Source organism: Equus quagga, chromosome 16 (genome assembly GCF_021613505.1).
Source record: "Equus quagga isolate Etosha38 chromosome 16, UCLA_HA_Equagga_1.0, whole genome shotgun sequence".
NCBI classification, from domain to species: Eukaryota; Metazoa; Chordata; class Mammalia; order Perissodactyla; family Equidae; genus Equus; species Equus quagga.
This window is the reverse complement of record NC_060282.1, coordinates 36,142,549-36,161,100: the sequence shown is the minus strand read 5'-3', so window position 1 is coordinate 36,161,100 and position 18,552 is coordinate 36,142,549. Positions and strand designations below refer to the sequence as shown.

The window sequence follows — 18,552 nt, the reverse complement described above, 5'->3', positions numbered from 1 at the left end:
CTATGGAAAGAACAGCACTTTGGGCTTTCGTGGTAGGGCAAAATCACATCCAGCACGTGGTACTCTCTGAGGTCGCCCCAGACTGTCTCCCTAGAGACAATAATTTTCCTTCACCTGAAAGTAATGAACGAATATCAGATGACGAAGACTTCCCCTTCACCGTAGTGTATGTGTGTGTGTTCACACCGCTGTCAGATGGAGTCAGGAATCACATTGGAGCTCACTATATACAGGAGCGAATGAGCACCTCAATCATTTCTACATATGAGAAAGAAATTTGATCTCGACCGCAAACAATCTTCACAGAGCCCGTGAATGAGCTAAATTGCTTCAGGAAATATTTAGGAAGCACATGCTATGAGCATCACACTGGACCAGGAGCTGAAGGAGACACAAAAGAAATGGCATGCCTGGCCCTTTTCTACCCTTCAGTTGAGGAGACAACACAGACCCGCAGAAAACTGTGAGGTAGCATTTTTTTCTCTCTCTCTTGCCTCTTACCTGCTCTCCATTTCTCTTTTGACCTCAGAGAGTCCTCCCTCCTGTCTTTGGCCTCCACCCATACACCACGTCCGTTAACCATTTTCTCCATCACCATGATACCCCACCACCACCACTACTGCCACACACACACACACACACACACACACACACACCCCTTGGCCTCTCTTTCTTCTGTGCCCAATCTGAGACACTTATGGTCTCTCCATAGTACCTTCAATATCTTTGTCCTCTTGTCTTTCCAACCCTGGAAAATCCTGTATTCTGTGTTTTCTGCTCCGACACTGAACACTCCTGTAGAAAAACCACATAACCACGTAGATGCCTTTGAGGCAGCCATGAAGAAAGGACCACTGGAGAACACTGATTTCCCAATTAGAATGTATGTCCCTTGAGGGCAGGGACCTGTCTTATGCTGCTTTGTTAAGACAGAGGGCACCCAGCAGGCTCCATAAATCCTTGTTGCAAGGAGTAAATGCCAAAAGCAAAAAATCAGAAGAGAAGGGTCCATACTCATTGGACAAACAAACTGATGTTTAAAAGTTTCACACACAGTTTATGTGCAAACTAACACAGCTATTCCAAAATAAAGCATTCAATAAAGCAGCCTTAGAAGGGACTGCTACTTTATAAACAGCTAATAAAAGCTATCTGTGGACTTTAGAGTTGCAAAGCTCTTCAAATTTATTTTATAATTCAGAATATTTTGTAACTTAAGGTCATTCTTTCTGTTAACTAAAGCAATGCAGTGAGATCTCACTTACTATACTGCATGGCAAACCACCTCTAAAGCTTCACTGAACAGGAGCCATCCTCACATTATATCCATGTTTCTCCCAGTGAAAAACAAAAGGGTCTCTCCATGTTAGCCAGAAGGGTCAATATCGAAGGAATCCTGAAACATCTCATTTCAGAGAGAAAAGCCAGCAACCTATCAGGTCAGTGGTCACTGTGAGGTGTAAAATTTTAGTGGGACACTGGTGCCTGAACAGGGGTCCCTGATGGAGTCTTGGTACTTTGAGCCCACACTGGGAATGGAGAATGCTCTTCCCTCGCAGCAGTGGCAAAGCTGTCTCAGAGCTTGTTGGGAGCCACTGCCCTGCCAGGCCAACTGTGCCGCAGGCCACCAACCTCATACCAGCTTGGCAGGAACAAACCCAAATGTGGCCTGATTTTCCTACAAATATAATAATATCCAACAAGAGGTTGATTGGACAGCACATGATGTCATTTCTTCTAATTAAGGAATGCTGGAGAAAAACCAAAATAGCCACAAAGCACTGTCAGCAAAACAATCAGCCGCAACAATTAGCTGTCAGCTCACAGTCCTGAGCCGAGCCTGGTGTAGGGAGTGGGGCTGGTTGTTAAGGGTTTCCAGATCAGTGTGACAGCAGGAGTCAAGGATGACACGGCCGAGAAAAGGGGCCAGAGCTTGCTGCACACCAATGGGGTGCGCGTGAACTCCCTCGGGGAGGGCAGTAGCAGCAGCTCGTGTGTGTGTGTGTGTGTGTGTGTGTGTGTGTTTGTTTCTGTGTGGGAATGCGGGGCACCCTATGAGGAATCCTGCAGCAAGCTTCTGAAGCAGCTGGAAGTCTACTGGCTACAGCCCAGGCTGTTTACTCACCCCGAATCACCCTTCTCCTCTCTACCTGAAACCATTCTACCTGCTCTTTAAAATCTATGAGCACTTTGTCTCTATCTCCATTGTGAGGGCTTCACCACTTCAACACATGTAAGTTCTCCCTTTTCTCATCCCCCGTAACAGATTACGACCTACACTACAAGGTTACTAATGGCAGGAGTTGAGAGAAATATATAAAGAAACAAATATAACACAACCATCACAATATGTCATAATGCATAATAAGATATCATGTGTGTGTGACACACATACATATATAACAATTATTAGGAGGAGCATCATTCTCTCCTCCCAGCATCCCTGCCTGGGTACATAAAGCAAAACCGTTTGTCCTCTTAAAACTATTGGAAGGTGATTTCTACCCTTCACTCCATCCTTTCACTCCTCTCCAAGGGAGTGACTTCTTGAACTGTTCAGACTGAGTGAGAGAAAATGCGTGGAGATCTGGGCACCCTCCCTTCTCTCTATTTCTGGCCTCAGCAGGTGTAAGTTTCTTTTCCACGAAAGAAGTTTTCGTCAATAAAAGTAATAAGAGGCCTGATTCTAGCTGATCCTGTCCATCATTTAAGCTCGTCCTCCTATCCAGGATCACTGGGAATAAAGTTGATATTTAGCTCCCTGTCTCTCTCATGGCTGCATTTAGTTCTCCATCCATAGCAAACCCAGCCCTGGTTTCTTTTGTAGCAGCAATATGCCCAACTCACAAATACATTTCCCAGTCTCCTTTGCAGCTAAAGGTGACCACTGAGATTAAAACAGAATTCACTGGTTCTGGGCAACCAGGACAGGTTGACTCGGTTGGGAGGTATGCTGCGTGCCCTTCTCTGTCTACGTGCCCAGAACACACACATGATGATCCCAAGTTGAACAAGACACGTTAAAGTAATTTAATGACATTGCCAGAATTCTTTGACTTCATGTCTCTAAGGGGCAGGGAGGAAAGTGGATACAAATACCTGGACACAAAAGCAAAAGAAAGCAGACACTATAATCCAGCAAGCTTGGCCCGCATTTTTTATGGTATTAAAGGAAAGAGGACAACTTAAGAATTGGGATAAATGTAAATTAACCTTTATTGGAAATTGAGAAAAAAATAGAGAAAACTACAATTCTGACAGCAGAGTCCCATATCATTGCATTACAAGATACTCAATGTTGGGAAAATTCAAAAGCTGAGGGTCTTTTGGCGAGAACCTTGACAGAGGGATGGGTCCTTGCTAGAACCTTTCAGGCCAGGTTTTGAAGCATCAACAGAAGCTTCATGCAGGTACCGGTTGCTTGAGCTAAAACCAAAATGGAGAAGAAGACACAATTGCCCACAGGAGGAAGGCTTCACACGTCTGAGAAATCTCTTTATAAGATGAAGCAATGGAAAAGTCCGTGCTACAAGAAAGAGCCAAGGTTTGTGAGAGCTAAGAACGCAAAACTCAGAGAAGAATTTGAAAATAAGAAGCTTTAAATACGCTTATCAATGATAAATTCAATAATTTAACTAGAAAATGCGTTTAAATGCCTTAATTTTGTGCACTATATCTGGTCTAATCTTAAAGTAGGGTTACCTTCACAATATTTTGACTTTGAAGGATTTTAATCTCATTATTAAAAGCACAGTTGGCTAAAAAAAAATAAAATGAAACAGTCATTATGTAAAACATCAATTCTCAAAGATTCAAATGCAGGAGAATCCCTGGGAATCCTGTTAAAATGCAGATTCTGACTCATCAGGTCTGAGAGTGGGACCTGCGATGCTGCATTTCTAACAAGCTCTCAGGTGAGGCTGATGCTGCTGGTCCCCGGACCACCCACGGAGTAGAAAGGGTGGAGTAGAAGAGGCAGGAGTGGAGAAAAATATATAAAGCAACAAATTTAACACAACTGTCACAATATGTCATAATACAGAATAAGATATTGTGTGTGTGACACACACATATACATAGCAATCATTAGGATGTACAAAGTTAAATATATCCAAGCTGAAAGTCAAGGGGACTGTTCCCGAGATGGCTGGGGAATCATTAAGACCTGTCTGGAATTATGATGATGCACTCCTTGGCCCCATGGACATCTGGAGTTCTTTCGGATCTTTCAGTTCACACTCCTTTTCTGAGAAGCTGAAAGCCACCAGAGGGCCTGTTATGCAGTCTCTTTCTCGTCTTCTTTTCACTTGTCTCCCTTTCTCTTCTCCGTCTCACGAAGGCAATTACGGCAGGGAGAGCCATCTTCCTCTTTCCCTTACCCTAGCCCTCAGAATGAAGCTATTCCATCTTGCTGTTCCTGTCACTGCAGGCAGGTATTCCCTGAGAGGATGAAGGAGGAATGCCAGGTACGGCCAACTCAAAAGACGAAGGCAGTTTAAGTCCTCTCAGCTTTCCTGTTAAGTTTTGACTTGTGGTTTTATTGCCTTCTTTTGATTCAGCTTTCACCCATTTCTGACGGGCATTTTTATTTACAACCAAAGTTTCCTTTAATACTAGTGGCACTTCAAAAGCTGCAGCAGAGCTCAGCAGCCACTTGAGAGAGAGAAAGCCACAGAGAATATCACTGCCATCCTACCAGTGAGAAAAGGCTGCAGAATCAACAAAATCATAACTTGTATCGAGCCCATGAGAGAGCTAAGGTTACAAGACAACCAGGGGAACTAATTTAGAGAAAGACATGAGCCTCCAAGGAGAAATAGGACACACAAACTGTCACCTTTGATAAAGCACAGTAGGAAGAGGTGGCCGCCATAAAAGCAGGTAAGAAGAAAACAGCTGAAATTTTAGTGAATTCTTCCTTAAAGGGCAAGTATGGGCTAGTACAATAGTATGGAATCCCTGGGAGCCTCTCTGGAACTTTTTTCCATGGGTCTCCAGCAGGTACTCAAGAGAAGGAATAGGGCAGGGTTGGAGACTGAAGAGTGTTCCCTTCAGGGGGGCACAGGCAAGGAACCCCATCCACTTCCCAGAACTTTGTTTCCCATTAAGCATAAGCTCTAAACCACGGGAGAGGAGCAGAAAACCTTCCCACTCCCAAGGTTCAAGCAAAGCTCCACTGATTCTTGGGAAGGGTAGAAGCAAAAGCCATTAGCCCTGTTGGAAGGACAAGCAACTCTCAGGCCCAGGATCCAGCACTGACACAAAGAAGAGGTCTGCTACCACTCAGGGAGGCAAAGGCAAATCTCTCGCACCCAAGACACCCACAGATATGAGGCAGAGACTGGCTGCCATGAAGAGGAACAGGAACAAGGACAAAGCCCCAGTCCCAGGGCCTAGACACACAGGCCTGCCCAAGACTGAGGCTGGACCAGGACAACTGAGAATCCCACCACCACAGCCACAGCTTTGCACTTAGCAATGAGCAAGAGCAGTCCACTGCTAAGAGAGGAACACAAACATGGAGAAAGATCTCCACAGTGCAACACGTGGGAGGGGTCTGCTGAAAGCTAAGGATGGAGTTTGGATAGTGAGAAAAACCTCTGGCCCACAGGCCACACTAAGCATGAAGTAACTACAGTCCACCGCTGGAACACTTTGGAGTCTTGTGGGCTGAAGACAGCTACAGCAATCAGGAGCCCAACCACATCCCAAATCCCTTCTAACCACTAATCTTGTCACCTGCTAACAAGATTGACTCAACCCCTCTCACATCAATAGCTTTGCAAAAGAAGTGTGCCCATTTCTGGATAGCAATATTATTTACTTTATTATCAATTGCTCTTCTACCAACAGTGTCCAACATCCAATTAAAATTATGAGACATTCAAAAAACCAAGGAAAAACAAGCCATTGTCAAGAAAAAGCAACCAACAGAACTAAAGAGATGACCCAGATATCGGAACAATCAGACACAGACTTTAAAACAGCTATGATTAATATGTAAAATGCTCTTGTGGAAAAGAAAGATAAAATCGAGGAAAAGATGGAGAATTTCAGTAGAGACATGCAACCTATAGGAAAGAATGAAGTAGAAATCTAGAAATGAAAATGCAATATCAGAAGCAAAGAATTCCTTTGATAGGCTGATGAGGAGACAGGACACAGTTAAAGAGAAGACTCAGTAAACTTAAAAATAGGTTAATAGAAATTATCCAAAGAGAAAGGAAACAAATTTTTTTAAGTATCCAAGAGCTGTAGAACAATATCAAACCATTGAGTATGCACATAATTAGAGCACTAGAAGAAGGAGAGAGAGAGAAAGGTGCCAAGTAATTAAAAGGGAAAAGGCTAGCTTTTCAACATGTGGTGCGGGAAAATTTGGACATCCATACAAAAAGTTGAACCTTGACCCTTACTTCACGGCAGATACAAAAATTATCTCAAAATGTGCCATATAACTAAATGTAAAAACTATAAAATTTCTAGGAAAAAATAAGAACATCTTGGTATTCTTGATTTTATCAAGAATTTCTTGGGACACAAAACTGCTACCCATAAAAGGAAAAAAAAAGATTAATAAATTGAACTTCACGAAAGTTAAAAATTTCTGCTCTTTGAATGACACTTTTAAGAAAACGAAAAAACAAGCCACAGACTTGGAAAAGGTATTTGCAAAGCACACATTTGATAAAGGGCTTGTACCCAGAATATATTCTAGTGTAAATCGATAATAGAAAGATACATAATCTAATTTTTAAAAGTGTGAATGATTTGAACAGACACCTCACCAAAAAGATATGTAGATGGCAAAGAAGCACATGAAAAGATGTTCAACATCATTAATCACCAGAGAAATGAGAATTAAGGGAATAACGAGATAACACTACACACCAACTCAAAGTGCTAAAATTACAGAAACTGATAATACCAAGTGCTGGAGAGGCTGTGGAGCAACTAAAATTTCATATATTGCTGATTGGAATCTAAAATGGCACAGTCACCTTAGAAAGAACTGGAAGGATTTTTTTTTAATAATGTTAAATACATACTTGCTACACTTACCATATGACCCAATGATCCCACACCTAGTAATTTACAAACTATTGGTACAGGCAACGACATGGACGAATCTCAAAAACTTTATGCTGAATGGAAGAAGTCTGAAACAAAAGGCTATATATAATGTGACTATTCATACATTCTGAAAAAAGAAAAAATCTAGGGACAGAAACCAGATGAGTTGTTGCCCAGGGCAGCAGGTAGGTCTACTACAAAGGGGCACTCTTTCAGGAGTTGGATATGTTCTGCATCTTGATTGTGGTGGTTACATGACTATGTCCATTTGTGGAAACTTATTAAACCATTCATTTCAAGAGAGTGAATTTTATTGTGTGTTAATTATACCTCAATAAGCCTAACCAAAATAAATAAATAGATAAATAGTGCTACAGCAAAAGGATGGCACTTGTCAAATGTATATCCACGTGGAAAAAATTGATCTTGACCCTCTATCTCATATTACACACAATAAAACCAATTCCAGAGGCATTACAGATCAAAATGTAAAAGTAAAATAACATAGCTTTCAGAAGAAAACAAAAAACATCTTTGTGATGGTGGAACAGGGCCAAGATTTCTTAACTAGGACACAATAGTGCTAACCACAAAGGAAAAAACAGATAATTTACACTATTTTAAAAGAATTTCTGTTCATAAAAAAAGAATGAAAAGGTAAACCACAGACAATCCAATTTCTTTTCAAAATGCTTGAATAAGCACGTCACCTTTTTTTTTAAGGCTTGAAAGGGCTTTTCACAAAACAAAATGTCTAAATGGTCAATTATTATATAAAAATGGGCCCAACTTCATTAGTCTATGGGGAAATACAAATTACAACTCTCATGCACTCCTGGTTGGCATGTAAATTTTTCAAATAATTCAACCATTTTGGAAAACTGTTTGATAGTATCTGCTGAAGCTGAACATATACCTACCACATGATCCAGAAATTTCCCTGCTGCGTACATATCCAACAGAATGCGTATATATAACCAAAAACAAACGTACCAAAATTGACTCAAGAAGAAACAGAAAACCTAATAAGTCATAAATTAAATCAGTAAGTAAAAATTCTTCCCTCAAAGAAAACACCATGTATTCCATTACACATTCAAGTACAAGTAATTCCAAACTTTTGAAAACCATTCCTGACAAGGGAACTACCAGAAAAGAAATTTTTAAAAATTTTTTATTGGGATAGCATTGGTTTATAACATTATATAAATTTCAAGTGTACACTATATTTTGATTTCTGTATAGATTACATGGTGTTCACCACCAAAAGTCTAGTTGCCATCCAGAGAAAGGAAAATTTTATCCAGTCTCAGGACTAAAACTTAGCAAACCAAATCTAGGCAAGTATAGAAAGGATAATGCATCAAGACCAAGTTGGTTTTATCTCAGCAATGCAAGGTAGCTTAACATTAGAAAATCAATTAATGTAAATTACCATGAACAGATAAAAATCATTTGATCATCTCAGTCAATTAGAAAAGCATTCAATAAATTTAGCATCCAGGTGAACTAATTTACTTTTAGCAAACTAGGAATAGAAGAGAAACTTCTTAATCTGATATAGACTATTATTTAAGTCCCTCCGTCAAATGATGTACCATAATTGATTTGCCTACTCTTGGATATTTAGATTCTCTCCTCTTTGTTTTGTTTTATTTGGCTATTATAATTTACGCTGTGATGAACATCTTTGTGAACGTCCATCAAGTTGTCTAACCTCTCTGTGTCTCAATTTCCTAAGGTATAAGATGAAAATAAAATAACTCATAGGGCTATTGCAAGGATTAAATAAAATGTTGGATTTAGGTCTTAGGGAGTCTTGGGAGAAAAACATGGTTTATAAACCTGAGAAAAACTTCTCTGTATTTACCTGTGGTAGATCTCTCAAAGCACACTGCCAGCTCAAGTCAGAAGAAGTCACTCTGTCAAAAATAAAGAAAGTTATTGTCCTAGGCTATCGGGAACTAAGGATATAACGTCTGAGGAATGCAATCAGTGATGGGGACCATCGCTCGTTTCAGGATTCCCTTGCATCATTTGACTCTGCTGCCCATCCTGGCTTCCATCCTTCTAATCAAGTGAGGATGACTACTACTATGCTCCCTTCATCTGCCTTTGACTTACAACACTCCATTTTTGCACAGCAGCCAGAGTGATAATTCTAAAACTTGAGCATGACACACTATACCCCACCTGAAACCCCTTCCACAACTTCCTCTTACCCTTGGGATAAAGGCCAACCTCCTTGCCATGACTTATAAGACTCTTCATCATCCAATGCCTGCCTACTTCTCTAGCCTTGTCTCTCATCTCTGCTCCACTCTGTGCCCAGCTACATGGACTTCCTTCAGCTCCTCACTCCTTGCCACCTCCCAGCTTTAAACTCACACTGCTCCCTCTACCAGGGCTACATGCCCCCTTCCCCACTCACCTCCACCTAACTCCTACTTGTCCTTCCATTCTGCACTTAAACGTCACTTCCTCAGTTAGGCCATCTGCTCCCCTTGACCTTTTTAAGCTCCCCTATTTACATTTCCAAAGAAGGCTACACGTTTTCTTCTGTGACATCATACATGCAACTAATTGTTCAATATACCTTGTCTTCCTTGTGAGCCCAGGTATCACGTCTGTTGTGTTCACACTCTATCCTCATGCCCAGCCCAGCACTGATCTCACAGTAGAAATTTAATAAATATTTATTGGGTAAAAGAATCATTAAACTCATTCCTCAGTCCTTAGCTTTCCAACTCATCTTTTGATTCATACTGATAATAGACTTCCTACTTCACTACCATATACCATTGATTGTTAAAATTCACTGATTGTAAGAGACAGTGCTGTTTTATAAACAATAAGAAAAAAATGGTTACAAATTAAACTGTGATACAACACTAAGATTTACATTTTTTATTTCATACTGATTGAAAGAGCTCTATTAAACTTATTTAGGCATGGGTTTTATTATATCCATTAAAAAGGAAAATATAAAAATTTAAGTGAAATAAATCGGTTAGGTATTCTAATATAATTTGGTTTAGGCATTCACATTCAGAACGCACTCTTCTGAATCACTTTCGAACTGATTCGAAACACAAGGTCCAACGATTGTGTTTTTCCACACAATATTGCCCTCTGCCACCAAGAATATTGGTGATGCTCTTAAAAGAGTGCTCAAGTATAATATTTTGGGTTTTCTTCTAAGCTTCTGATACTTTTCCACAAGTGTTGATGTTGGCAAGAAAATCTTACTAATAGATGCCAGCAGAAGATTCAGTCTACACCCAGGACTCACAGTCTTTTCTCAGATGGTCATCAAATGGATCGCTGACTGAAACAATAGGGGTTTCAGTTATCTTGTCAAGCAAACGGAACTACCAAGTCCACACATGCACAGGCAATGCAACTACAGCACAGCCATCACGTGACCAACTCAATGAAAGATGCTTTCAGTTGTACAACACATCCTGGTACCAAAGTATTAAAATGTGAGAAAAATAAAACAAGTCTTAGAATCAATGAAATATGAGAAGTTAACAAAGACTCTTCAGAGAACTCAGGAAAGTTAGTTAAAAGAAGAATGCAGATCCGTTCTCTCTGCCTCTGCCTCTGTCTCTATCACACACACATACACACTCATTCACTCACACATGGTCAAAAGCATGACCGGAAATTCTGATTTCTCACACGTTGGAGTGGGGAGATGGGTGCACAAGGCACGGGGCGGAGGGGAGGGTGGGATATAAATTTAGCGCACATTCCTCTGGCCAAGCCCTGGCACCAGGTGCTTCCTCCCTGGAGGAAGAAGGCATTTCCTGACTTCGGCTAGCCCAGGCATGCCCCTGTGGACAGTGGCCCCCCAGGGGACTCTCCTCTCCCTAACTACTTTTTAACCTATTAAAATACTGTTGGGTTTTTTTTTCTGCTTCTTATCCTTTTGTGTGTGTGTGTGTGTGTGTGTGTGTGTGTGTGTGTGTAGTTAATAATAATAATAATAATAATAATGATAGTAACATGAGATCTACCCACTTAAATTTTTAGCTATATAATACCGTGTTGTTAACTATAGGCACAATGTTGTACAGCAGATTTCTAGAACTTATGCATCTTGCATAACTGAAACTTTATATCTATTGAACAGCAACTCCCCTTTCTCCCCACCAGCCCCTGGCAACCTCCACTCTACTTTCTGCTTCTATGAGTTTGACTACTTTAGGTACTTCATAAAAGTGGGATCACCCAGTGCTGGCTTATTTCACTTAGCATAACGTCCTCAAGGTTCACCGATGTTGTGGCTTATGACAGGATTACCTTCTTTTTTAAGGCTGAATAATATTCCATTGTATGTATACCATACAATATACCAATTTTAAGGATACGATTTTTAAATAAAAAGAAGTTTCTTAGAAATGTGACATCACATTAGAGCAAAGCAGACTACGGTGCCAGAGGTTTCCTCATCCCTAGTCCAGCATTCTAGGGCCTCAGGGTCTCAGTTTGTGAATACTCAACCATGGCTGGGAAAAGGAGGAGGGAGGGGACACCACTGGAAAAGCCAGTGGAATGCCCTTTGCCTCAGTTACCTCATTCGTCAAATGGCCATATTTGGGGTCCCAGAAGGAAAGAGATTACACACTTAAATGGGAGTTTTAATGAAGGAGATTATTTATAAGATGTGGACACGGTTAAGGAAACCACCAAGGGATGGCACAGCCGGTTCCTCCCATAGCCAAATCCAAGAGAAGCCAGAGGGACTTATCTAAGTCCACTGATGTGACCCATGGAGACCAGACTCCCAGGACTCAGAACAGCACAGAGACGGAGGGAGAACGGATCAGGAAGGACAGAGAATATCCAGTACAGATCATCTCTGAATTCCCACAGACTTCCAACATTCTAGGACCATTTTGGTATAGAATTAAGCTTTGCTATAGCAAGAAAAAGTTCTATTTCCTCCAAAGATTTGAAGAAAATCCACCAGGATGAAGTTTCTCACCATTTCGTGTGCTTAGCTCAGATAGCTTTCATTTGCTGCTCTTAGAAAGAGCTCAGATTGAGAACATCACACTAAACAGTCCCTATTTTTCTTTAACTGAGCTCTTAAAAATGTAGTGGAATTCTTTTTTGAGCTAGTAATTGATGTTTCTCCCTTCTTGTCTTACCCCCTGAGACCCTCCCCTTTTCCAGAAGGAGGCTCCTGGTGTCCGCGGCCTCACAGAAGGCAGAGAAAAGGCTTTTGGCTTTCTAAACTCAAGCTCTTAGAGTCTCAGAGCACAGACGGCATGACGAGCCAGAGCAATGCTTTCCATCTGCTCCCGGCCCCAACTCCACACCAGGACCAGAAAGATTATTGTGTGTTGGGGAAAGTCTGGAGAGAAGGCCAGGGCTGAGTAGACATCATGGTTCCTGAATCCTTTCCCCACCAAGCTGAGACAGTAAATGGTAAAGCGCCCAGGAGTTCTTTTCATCTTCTCACTGACAACGCATTTTCACATCTCCCATTCTTTCCCTGGACTGGGCCATGCCCTAAGCACGTTTTGCCCACTGCATGCCCACCCTCCAGTAGCAGCGAAGTTGCAGGATTCACAGGGGTAGTCAGTCCTAGGACAGAGGTGTGAGATTTTTAATTTCAAGAATCAATGATCCTTTTGAAAAGTTTCATTTTGATAAATGGTTGCTTCTAGGGAAGTTCCTAGTACCACCTACCCTGAAGACCCAGGCAACGACGCTGACCTGTTTCTAGCATCTGTACTTTCCTGAATTTAGAGGCAATGCCATGCAACAAAGCGGCACCAGCCATTAGAGAGACGTCACACCGTGCTGTGAAAGCTCTCTAAGGATAGAGGGGAGTCACACTGGCTTAGAACAAAAACCCATTTGAAAAAAAAACAAAAATAAATTTTTTGAATAAAACATGTCTTTTCTTCTTTCAAAGGAGTTAGATTATTTCCAAGAGGCTTTATAAAGTGAAGGAAAACTAACTTCTGGCAAATAACAAAGTGAAAGAAGGAGGGAGGCTGCCATCCTACCCATTTTAAAGGAAGAGTCTAGCTGGACTGGAGAGTTCAGTAATTAGCTGGGTGACTGTGGCCAAATTGCTTAACCTCTCTGTGTCTCATTCTTCTCATCTGCAAAAATGCCAGGGGTTTGGATGAAGGTCATTATGGAGGTCCCTTCCAACTCTAAGGATATATGACTTTCAAGCTGGAAAAGGGACTTTCCAGTTCTGAGTCCAAGGATTTGCCATTGAAAAATGAAGCAAAGAAGGGAGAACTGCCACTATCAGCTAACAGGGCTGTGGTCTGACATATAACAGAAAAGAAGTGCTCTGCGGATGCTGTCATCCTGGTGCCTTGACACGTTAGAGCTGCACGCGCATTTGGATGAGACCATACAAATGGCTATTCCACGCATCTCAGGAATGCCCCAGCCATATTAGGAATTCTCTGAAGTGGCTCCTCTGTAACAGGCTGCTCCTGACGCGGCCATTTCAGTCAGCTTTGAATTCAACTCTAGATGAAAACATTACAACTGATGATTTGTCAAATGTTCAGTTTAATCCTTGCTGCTCTTTTTCCAGAGTCCTTAAGAGTGCCAGATGTTATACTTGTATATTTAATGGGAAACTGAATAGGAAAAAACAAAAAGCCTACTTGTAATATTTAACTACTTTTGAAAACCTACCATCTAAACATACCAGAAATAACACATTTTCAGAACTGTGACAAAGTCAAATGTCTCTCAAATACAAAAAAAATAAGTCTGTCATGAGTAATTCAGAATCGAGCAATCTGTCGTTGTAAAATGCAAGCACTCCTTTATAAGCAGTTTGCTTCCAACGCTCTCAATAAATACTATGTTAATATACCAAAAACATCCAGAGAGAATTCCATCAACTTCAGAAAACATGCACTAATCAGCTATTTAAGTAACATCAGGCTGGAGCTCCCACAAGTTCTGAGCACTTCTCAGGAACAAATCTAACTCATCATCTACCACCCAAACTGTCCCCTCCCCTTGCTGTCCCTTTCCACTCATCACACAAACTGGGAAACTGAATATCATTTAACACTCCTCCTTTTCCTCTTCTCCTCAATAACCAAATGCTATACAGGTTGTGCCTACTGAGCATCTTAGCTTTCTATTCTCCATTCCTACTGCCACTGCCTTAGGTCAAGCCTTCATCCTCTATCTACCGGCAAGATCTTCCAGCCTTCAATGTCTTCAGCTAATTCATCCACCCCTGAGGTTCATCTTTCTCGAATATGCATTTGATACGCCATTCTCCTGGTCATACACACTCATCAATGTCTTCCTGTTACTTATAGGAAGAACACAAATTCACCATGGTGTCCTCCCTCACATCCCAGACTCCAGCCTTGTCTAATCGCTTACAATTTCCATTGTTGTGATATTAGGTCTCCACGTCTTAAGCAATCCACCCCTCCACATTCCACCTCCAACAGGGTCCATCTACCAATTCTGCTTCTTTCAAGATGAAAACTCCTTACCCTGGGCCTGCATGGTCTGTCTGCTGCCTCTCTCTTCACCTGGCACTACCCTCCTCTTCCCCTGCTCAGCTCCAGCTATACCAGCCCTCGTGGGGGCTGCTTCCGCCCTCGGAGTGGTCGTTTTCCCATGGCGGAGGCCCTTTCCCAACTACTCTCCACTTGCCTAACTTGAATCATTCTTGAGGTCCCAGGTCCAATGTGTCTCCCTCAGAGAGAACTACTCTGATTCCTCTCCCCAAAATTTGGTCCTTCTGCTACATACTCTGTAGCCTACTATTCTTTGCCCTTATTGCACCTATCACAACTGATGGTTATGTTTATTATTGTGGTTATTGACCCTAACCTCTGTGAAGTAGAGACAGTTCAGGTCCAAGTTTACCCCCAGAGGCTGGCACAGTGCCCAGCACTCAACAAACGTTTTTAAACCAGTGCATGGTCTCTCCAGCCTCACTTCTTCGAGGAATAATTTTCTGCTCACTCTCACCATGCAGGTAACAAGGACCGCTTCCTCTCCTGCAGCTCAGCTGTGCCCTGCACAGACTAAAATCAGAGCACCCGTGATGTCTGATGCACTGCCATATTGTTCTTCTTCTATTAGACTGTAAACGCCTTGTGGGCAAAAGTCATGTGATGTCTTTGAGGCATAAGAATCCTTAAAACATAATAAAAGTGGTACAGAGAGGGACATATGTCCTTAGATACTAATTTGTAAGGGTGCCACAAGAATGGCAACAAGATAATTTTGCACTTCAATTTGCATTTTAGATTTTTTTTCAACATCAAATAACAAACATGAAGATACTATGCTTATTTGTTTATGGGTAAATTCTAGCTAGCATAGAGAAAAAGGGCACAAATATATTACATTGCTCTCGGGTACCAGGTACCCTCATTATGCCGCTGATCTATCCCCAGCATCTAGCATAGCACCTGCATGTTATAGGTGTCCAGTAAATGTTTGATGAATAAATGAACAAAAAATGAATAGGAGAATGAAAAATGAATGGTTCTTACCCTCAAAGATTACTATTTAAAGAAATAAACAACAGACAGTTCAAAATTTTGAAATTATTATAGGCATCTCATATTAGGTTGAACCAAATGAAATTGCTGCTTTTGGAGGGCAGTTTCATATGGTTAATCTAATACTTATGTGCAGCAATGTACATACATACATTTTTGCATCATGTTTATTTATCATTTCTATCCAGTTGCACAAGATAAGCTGTGGTACAAATAAAAGACCCTGTAACTAGGTAAGCACGTGTTTTGGTTTGCCTGACACCACTCTGGTTTAAGCCTATTGTCCTGGAATAATTGTTTCACTATAAATGTTTCACAATCAAAAGTGTCCCAATTTGGATGATAAAACTCTATAATCTGCTAAAAATTTTCTAAGACGTTGTCAGGCTTGAGATCTCAGCCATAAGAAAGCTTTATCTCTCTACGGACATTAAAACTTTCTCCTTTGAAGAGAAAGGTGTATATATGATCAGAATAAATACTGGTTTCCCATGAGGCCTCATCTTCGAGGACTGTCACATTCAGGAAAATATAATAGAAAAGTAATGAATAAGTGAGCGTAATCTTTACTGGTTTTTGAAGAATACTAAAGAGAATCCAACACATAACTCACATCAATACTTCTTCAAAGCTCCTTCTACTCCTTTCTGAGCTCTCACCTCTGAGAGCTACTGGGTTGCGGTGGGCACAGGGTGGAAGCTTGGCCTTTCCAAAGCCCCAGGACCAGCTTCCAAAGCACACATCTCTCCCTTACCGCAGCCCATTAACCCATCTCCATGTTCATTATCACTGAATTATAAAAAGCAGGGAGCAGATCTGGCGAAGATGGAACTTTCCTTAGAGAAGAGGGGAGGGGGAAGAAGCTGACTGGGTAGAGGCAAAATTCTCTGAGGGGGAGAAGGGGAAGAATTTCAAACATTGCATGTTACTAACATGTGTTGCTCACACACACATACTCCCCCAAAACAGGCAGAGAGGCTGTGCAAGATTAAACGAGATGAAAGAGACATAAGGGATCAAATGGATTCTGGATCCAAAAACTGCTTGAGGACATTTGTGGAATTATTTTTAATTGTCTTGGGTGTAATAACGATATTGTAGTTATAGAGAAGAATGTCCCTTTCTTAGGAGAAGCATATAGAAGTATTTAGGGGCGAAGTATCATGATGTCCTCAACCTATATTGAAGTGTTTCAGGTAAAGAATGTGGACAATTATATATCAATCTTGCTTAAACAAAAACTTTAACCTATGCGTTTATATATGGAGCAAGTGAGAGAGAGAAAGCATGCAGCAAACTGAGACTATGTACTATTTGGTCAACTTTTCTGTAGGTTAATTTTAAAAATAAAAAGGAACGAAAAATAAATAGATAATAAGTAAATACATAAAGTCCTTTCATATGTGTAGTAAGTAGTCCATACAATGCCCAAATATTCTTTGAAGCTCTAACTGCACTGACGGGTGGGAAACAATGCCCACAGCCCTTCATGTTGGGAGGAATTGTTTATTAAACCCTCAGGGAACCCAACTCTGATGGGAAAGTAATAGCTTCTTGGCAGTGCCATTAGGGACGACTAGCTCTGGGAGGAATCAAAACTAATCTCTAGCATTTCCTGATGGCCTCTGCAAAGTGGTCCCTGTCCCTAACACAGGGTAGTCTCCTTTCTGTGAACTTCTTTGCCCAGCATATGTGGGTTACACCACCCCTCCTGCTAAATGACAGAGATTCAAGCATGAGTATGATGCAGTCCCAGTCCTCCAGTTACGTATTCCAAGGGTAATCACTGGATGTATTGTTCAAATAGATCAAGATGCTTTTGAGAGTGAAAGGGGGTGCAAACCAGACAGGGTGCTGGGATAACCAATGTAAACTGGGACTGTCCTAGGAAAATTGGAACTGTCTCAGGAACATTTGGATATATAGTCATCCTCTTTATCCCCCATGAATGGGCGTATCAGACAAATACATAAACAATAGCAACAACAATCATTAACCATATAACAAAAGAATACAAAGCAGCAGCCATAAACAAATTGTTTGGGAGTTCAAAGGAGGGATAAAGTAATTCCTCTGGAGGAATCAGGGAGAAATTCATAGAGGAGGCGGAATTTCAAATTGTTCTTAAAATAATAAAAGAGTTTTCGCAGGTAGAGATGGAAGGGAAGGTGATTCCTAATATAAGGAATTGTGTGAGCAAAAGCCAAAGTAGGAGAGCATGGGGGACACCACAGAAATGGAAGCAATCTAGTATAGCCCATCTGAAGAGTTATCCAAAGGAAAGACAAGGAGATGAGCGTGGAGAGGCAAATTGTAACCACAGTGAAAAGCGCATACTCAGTCCAAAAGGCAAGAGGGAGTCACTGAGGGTTTTGGGAAGTATTAAGACTGCGGAGGGCCTTGACTTTCAGGCTAAAGACTTCAGGCTAGAGAATCCGACAGATCTTTTACAGAAGAGTGTAAATCCACATTAGTGAGCCTGCAAACACGAATGATATAAACCGAAAGAAAACCGTCACAGACATTGATGTCATAAGCTTCTCAAAATCCCTTTACTCTCTCTTGTGGGTGGTTCTGTTTGGTGTGCTGGGTCAAGTGTTACTCCTTCTGTCAATTTTTCATTGTAAATATTCTTATAGGAGCCCTATGGCCAGAAAGTCGCTGTCACAGAAACAGAAATGAGAGAGTTAAAATGTTCAGAATTCTCCAACCTTGAGAACAGAAAACACAGCATTTGAGCTAAGGGAAAAGCAGTTCACCAAGAGGCAAGGGCTGTGATAAGTTTCCTTTGAGGATGGGAAATTACAGTTTGAAGGCACAGCTCATTTTAATGCAAGTCCTTCTACATCACATGAAGAATCTGGAGGCAATCTCACATTTAATAAGATTAATTATATTTTTTTCCCAAAAGTTAATTTATAGATATTTATTGGACTACATAGAGAAT

General features: G+C 41.1%; 1 protein-coding gene across 1 annotated transcript in view; it reads right to left on the bottom strand.

Annotated features, from left to right (window-relative positions):
• Window positions 1–9,003, bottom strand: part of NCALD (neurocalcin delta) — a 269,976-nt gene extending 260,973 nt beyond the window's left edge. The window contains exon 1 of the mRNA XM_046642706.1: window positions 8,945–9,003. The gene's annotated coding sequence lies outside the window, so the exon portion shown is untranslated. The remainder of the gene's footprint in view (window positions 1–8,944) is intronic.
• Between the last annotated feature and the right edge of the window lie 9,549 nt (window positions 9,004–18,552).